Source organism: Phasianus colchicus, chromosome 2, assembly GCF_987193195.1.
Source record: "Phasianus colchicus chromosome 2, bPhaCol1.hap1.1, whole genome shotgun sequence".
Classification (NCBI taxonomy): domain Eukaryota; kingdom Metazoa; phylum Chordata; class Aves; order Galliformes; family Phasianidae; genus Phasianus; species Phasianus colchicus.
The window spans coordinates 55,766,612-55,773,084 of NC_143437.1; the positions used below are offsets into that span (position 1 = coordinate 55,766,612).

Below are 6,473 nucleotides of genomic sequence, written 5' to 3' on the forward strand. Positions count from 1 at the left end.
AAAAGAAACTTATTCTGTGTCAAAGAAAATCACATCCCAACGAAGAAAGCACATGATTTGTATCAATTAGCCACAAGAACTCACTCAAACTGCGGGCTTCGTAGAAGGCAGAAAAGTAGTACCCCAAATATTCCTTTATTCTATAATTATTTGGAATGTCAAGGCAAATAGAGCAGGAACACAGAATCTGCTGCACAAGCTCAGTAGTAAGCCTATCTATAGTTCCTCTCTTAAACAAGTACCCAACAGCTGAGTAATTAAAAACAATGGCCTTCAGTTAACAGCATCAAGAACCCTAGACTTTGCTCAGTCCCTCCACATGCTAAATGCTAGAATGTACGTAAAGCTTTTGTAAACAATCACCTGATGCCAGCTGCCACGCAACATCACTGTGTTTGCACAGAGGAACTTTGCAGCTCCCTGCCAAGAGATCTCACCCTCCTTGCAGCAGGGGGAAATGCCTGCTCGCCACAGAACACCCAGTGCTACGGTGAACTGACTGGGAGCTCTCTGACTCCTGTGACAGGTTCCACCACTGTTGCGGGGACAGCACGCTGCCTCAGCTCAGCCATGAGTCCTGGCCCCAGGTGAGCAGCTGTTGCCCATGGCTCTTTCTGCTCTCCCTGGAGATGTTTACAAGGGGTTTTTAAAGGCAAATATGTTGGTGTATTTTCATAACTTAGCTTACATATGTTTTGTATTTCCTGTATTATTACTTCACGTGGGTTATTTCATTTCTCCACTCCCTTTCTCTCCCTCTCTGTTGCCTTTGATAATTCAAAACAGACTGCAGCTAAAGACTGATTTATACCCTTTTAAAAATCTTCTTATATTTTTATGCTAACGGTGAGTATTCTTGTTATTACTCCTACTCTCCAGGAATATGATTAATCGCTTAAGAGATTTTTAAATGCCATGCAACAGCTATTGTTCCAAGGGACTTCACCTCTAAAACAGCAGTTTTCAGGGTAAAGATGATATAATTAACTGGAAAAAAAATTTAATAAACTAAGTATTGAATTCTAGCAGGAAGGAATCATCTTTCTCATAATGAGATACAGGAAGAGAAGACAAACACAAAAAAAGTGGTTAGAACACAGCTACTAACCCACCTGGGAAATATCTGACTGTGAAAGTGAGGAAGTTGATCTGCCTGTCTTTTCCAGAAACATTATTATAACATACAGTAATATATAAAAGAAAAAAAAAAAAAAAAGAAAGAAAGAAAAAAAAAAAAGATCTCTAAGTAAAATAAGCCCCCATGTTAATCTTTTACTTCATTTAAAAGTAGTGCCATTTCATCTCCTTTCCTTGAGTACTTCATACGTTTCAGTGAACAGCATAAAACTCCTATATGATCATAAAAGTTTGGAGCCACAGTATTACACGTTATTGGCTACATTATTAGCTTTAAATGTCACATTGTCCTGGAAAAAATCAACATAAAGAAATAAAATTAAAAGAAAATACATTTTAAACCACTGTGATAAAGGATGGAGGTGATCCTGGCTCTGTTTCTTGGGAATTAATTTACCATTGTCTTTAGTCTGGTTTGTTCTTAACAAATCTCATGCCATTTTCTGCTGGGGAGAGGGAGAGGAGAAAAGAATGTAAAGGACATTAAAGAGTTGCAGCTCAGTCCATGTGGCAGGCTGCTGAGTGATATTTGTGTGGTACAGCAAAGCGTCCAGGCCAAAAGCCTAATTAGAATAGGTTTGCACGAATTAGGAGCAGCGTTTTCATTTTCTTTTCAATTTTCTTTAAGTGTGAAAGAGACCAAAGAATTTACAGTATCATTTTTATTGTATTGCTTGTTTTCTTATACAGTTCTAGGACATTTTTTAACTATGCTATTGCACTGAAGTACTTAAGTATGCACATTCATTATTTTTTTTCTCATAAAGAATCAGTGCCAGAGGCAGTGCTGTGACATTGTTATCTGAAACCCAAGGACTGCACTTTTAAGAACTGTAGTGCTCTGTGCCGTTACTGTACGGGTTGCAGAGAATTCTATATTAAACCTTATTCTGGGCAACCAAGGACTTAACAGTTTTTGGAAAGCAGAAGCAAGTAACCTATACTAGTGCTGATATGTGATGACACAGAACATCATATTTAGAAGAAAGTGCGAGGATATCTTACTGTGGCAATAAATATTGTACATGAAATATAATCCTTGAAAAGGCAAAGGTCTCTGTAGTTAATATTTTAACATAAATCTCAAAAAGGGTACTTTAATTTAAAGCTTTGTGTGGTGGAATAAGATGTCAACATATCAACATAATTGCACAATCGCATTGCCGCTTGACATATTGCTGTAGTGACAGCCATCAGGGAAAGGGTAAAAAGGCAGTGTATTAATGACATACGTAAAATTCTATGGGCTTTTTGTGCTTCGGTTTCTACCTGTCACTGGGAAGTTATAGTAACATGTCAAAATACTGGTTCACAATCAAATCAACATATGTATTAGCTTATAAAAGTTAAAAAAAAATCTATTCATAGAGGGTTATAAATAAATAAATTACTATCTTCCCTTTATATAGTGCACTGATTTCATATTAAGCAGTTACTCACTTAGGATTTTCAAATGACACAGCCATCTGAGAGGGTTTTTGTGGTATCTTGCCTAATGGTAGTATGACAATCAACTCAGTAGCTAGAAATAGCCTCAGAGAAACTATTACAGTGAAATAATGTACTGGAAAAGAAAGAATCAGAGCATAGGGAACTTGGAAGAAGCCTTCAAACAAAAGTATTTTAATAGAAATTATTCCCAGCAGAACAGTGAGCAAGTTTGGTCATACTTTTTTTAGGAGGAATTTGAAAGGCACAGATATTCATGAATTTGGCGGGTAGCTGAACAGCAGATTTCTGTGTCCCTGAATGAACTCAAAAAAAAAAACCCAAAAAGTCACCCACACAGAAATGAAAGGGCAAGTTACAAGTAGTGGTATGTTCAAAAGTGTCTACACAGGCAAGTGGCCCCGCTACCCAAATCTGGGCACAGAGCAGGACACTGTTGTGGCTCAGCCTTGCTTACTTCAGAATCAGTAGGAAACAAACTTTGGGGAAAAAAAAAAAAAAAAAGATAATTCAGTAAAACCCACAGTTTTCATCTAACTTGACCTCGCTGCAATTTGCATGTTAAATTACTGAGTTGTCCTGAATTTTGCTTAAGCCACAGGCTGAGAAGGACGGCTGTTTCATTAGCGGTAAGTGACATGAGAGGCAAAGCTGTGAGACCTTAATCATTCTGATGACAAACATCCTGAGGAGCCAGTTTCACATGCTGGGATCCTAGGGTTGGTATGTTAGTAAGCTGCTCCCACCTTGCACTCCTAACAACACGGCAGCAAATAGATCTTTCCTGAAATCCACTTTTTTATTTTTTCAGTTCCGCTAAATAAACTATGACAGCCTACAAAGATTCACAGGGAATTCATTAAAAGCTGCTGGAAGCCTTAGGCAGGGCTATGAGTGCCATCGCACCTGCAGGGAGGTAAACTTCCTCACCCAACTGATGTCAGCAGCAACAGAAAAAGAACCCAGGTTTTTTGAAGTTAGTGTCGCACAAGTCAGGTCTAGCCCTATGAAAGACATTTGAAAGAATTCAGAGAAAACAAAGAAGCTGCCCAGAATGAGTATTTGGATATTTTGCAGGACATCCGAATTCTGAAGATTTAGAATTTTTGCTTAGCAGATCTAAAAATAAACCAATGGAGTGATAGCTCAAGAATTTTTTAGGACAAAACAATTCCTTGCATTTGCACTGGGTAAGTTTAGCAGCACAAGATGTGTATGTGTGTAAATAAATATTTCATAAGAGAACAATATCTAGGAACTGACATGGCCTCATTTATTACTGTCTCAGAGTGCAATGACATGTGAGTTCCTAGAAGAGCAAGTGGGAAAAAAGTATGTCAGAATTGAACTTAGCTTCCATACTCCACATGACACAGTGCAGATAAGTATTGGGCTTAAAAGCCTTAAAAAGTTGTTGAGATAAGAGACACAGTGCACACTGATGCTGTGGAGAGAAGGAAAAACCCTGACAAGCCCTGAGAAGCCAAGTTCAGGTCAGCATCTAGTGCTGAGTACTTCCACAACCGCAGGAGGCAGGCATGAGTTTTCCAAGGTTAAAAAACCCCTTATATACATAAAAGAGCACAGGAATTTTCCATGGGGGTGGGGAACAGCAATAGAAAAGTGATGACCTTGGGATGGCGCCTAGAGACTGAACAGCTTGGCTATTGTATGGAAACAGCTGACTTCTGCACAGGAAGCAATCACTACTGATTAGAGACTCCAAACCCCTGCCTCTATTTATTTCTGTCTTTTTTTTTTTTTTTTTTTGTATGAAAAGCAAAGCTCCTGAGGCCTCTTCGTACTCTCACTGTTTCAATCCCTCGCCCGTGCGTCACAGGAGCAAGCAGGCACAGAGCCAGAAGGGCCATTCTGTTCCTGCACTGCGGCTCCCAGGGGATGCAGGGCTCAAGGGCATAGGGTCACTTCTGGGGTGAGTTTCACTGCTAAACAGCTTCAGGTCTCATCTGCTTTTCTTATTGACTCTATGGGCTTATTCCCGGGTACCTCCACTTTACAGCAGAGTTTTTTATTCTTGGAGCTTTTAATGTCGATTTTCCCTTCAGCCTTATGTTGTAGCAGTTAGCTTTTTCTGATGAGTTTGATGCTAACTTAATGCTAGATGGAACACGCTGTCTGTCAGTCTGAGGATGAGTTTCTTAACAAAGACATACTATGATGAAAAGCTTCTGACTCAGGGGTATGGATGCAGGGAGCACAATAGAGCACAAAAGCAGTCTCTTGGAGCGTAACGAAAATTATAGGCTTAATTGCACACCATCAGTTTTGTTAAAGCAATGCAATTGGAATACATGAAGACAAAAAAACAGGGAAAAACACAGTGGCCAACTGAGAAGAGAACAGTGGGAAAGTATCTGTAAATCTAATTGAATCAGGCAGGAAAACTGTTTTCCAAAAACATGGGGTAGCACTGAGCAAGGTAAAAAGTAGAAGGGCAGAAAAGAGAGGAGACTGAAGGTGTTGAAATTCCCTCTATTACTTTCTTCCAGTGTGACAGCCACGGGGAGAACAAAGCTGCAGAGCTAAGTCACCTGGCCAGACATGCTGCAGAGGAAAGCAAGACTTCTCCTTGTTATCTGCCTCCTCTGCTCAGCAACACCACCCGGCTGTTGGGGTTCATGGTCTGAAGAGGAATACAGCTGTTATGCAAAATTTGGCATGCAAAGCTAACATTCTTCAGATTTTAGTGTTGGATTTGTGTATCTGTGGAGGGAGTTAGGGACTTAAGCTGCTTTAAGTTTATAATGTTTAATCTGTAGTCATGATGACACACTTCATTTAGTAACATCCCCATTTGGTGTGACACTGCTTACTCACCAATGCTCAGCCTAGGATGACTGAGAGATGCTGTGACAGATCTGTCCCACTGTGGTGCTTTACAGACCTTCTGCTGCCTGGCAGTCTCTAATGCTGTTGCCATCTACCAAAGATACAACAGCAAGGTAAGCAGCTGAGATCCATGTCAATTAAATGTGGCCCTTAGTCACTGAATTTTACATGAAGTCACTCAGACTGATATCAGCTAAGGAAAACAAAAGACCAAGGAATAATAGTCCCTGGCTAATATGACTTTTCTCAGTATACTGTCTGACTAAAGCTGTAGGCAGTTCTCTGTAGAAAAAGAGAAATACAAACAGTATCAGAAGTTGAGATATCAAGTTTATTATTTTGGTACTCTATTTGACACTTTAGGTTTTTGGTTAATAAGCTGCTTTCATTTGTGATTGTTAAATGATTTAATTTCCAATGTGATTTAAAGAATTTTATTGAGTGAAAGCAAGCAGAAGCAGCTGTTTGCCAGAAGCAGTTGGTAAACTTGTAGGAAGATGGCTAAAGCTGGAACTACGTAAATAAATGTGACAACTGATGTTATATACTTCCATCTTCTTTCCTTAAATCACTGACAGGATATTTCATCTTATTCTGTTGACCTCCTTCAGTTTCAGATAAACTGAAACTGTGACAGTGTAAATCTTTCAGGCACTAGCTTATAGTAGAATGGAGTTGGGATTTAGGCAAATGTCTCTACACAAATGTGTAGAAAATGAAGGAAAAAACAGCAAGTCCCCGCATAGAGTCAGGAAACACCAAAAAGGGTTAGATATCTCTGAAAATGATGCAATTGCTTTTTAAACAGTTAAATGGTTATTAGAGATGCATAATAGTTTGAGAAGATATAATCATACTATCATACTCTTCGCCATGAGTTTTTTCCAGCTATCTCCCTTTATTTTTGTAGTATGAGAACAGGACAGAGAATCATAGAATGGAATCATAGAATGGTTTGGGTTGGAAGGGCTTTTAAAATCATCCAGTTCCAACCATTTTGCTGTAGGCAGGGACACCTCCCACTAGACCAGGTTTCT

At 39.3% G+C, this 6,473-nt stretch overlaps 1 long non-coding RNA gene across 1 annotated transcript; it reads left to right on the forward strand.

Annotated features, from left to right (window-relative positions):
• The first annotated feature begins 286 nt into the window (after nucleotides 1–286).
• LOC149919039 (uncharacterized) lies at nucleotides 287–5,624 on the forward strand. The gene is made up of 3 exons (XR_016464731.1): nucleotides 287–587; nucleotides 4,367–4,519; nucleotides 5,097–5,624. It is a non-coding gene; the product is annotated as an uncharacterized LOC149919039 (long non-coding RNA).
• Nucleotides 5,625–6,473: the final 849 nt, after the last annotated feature.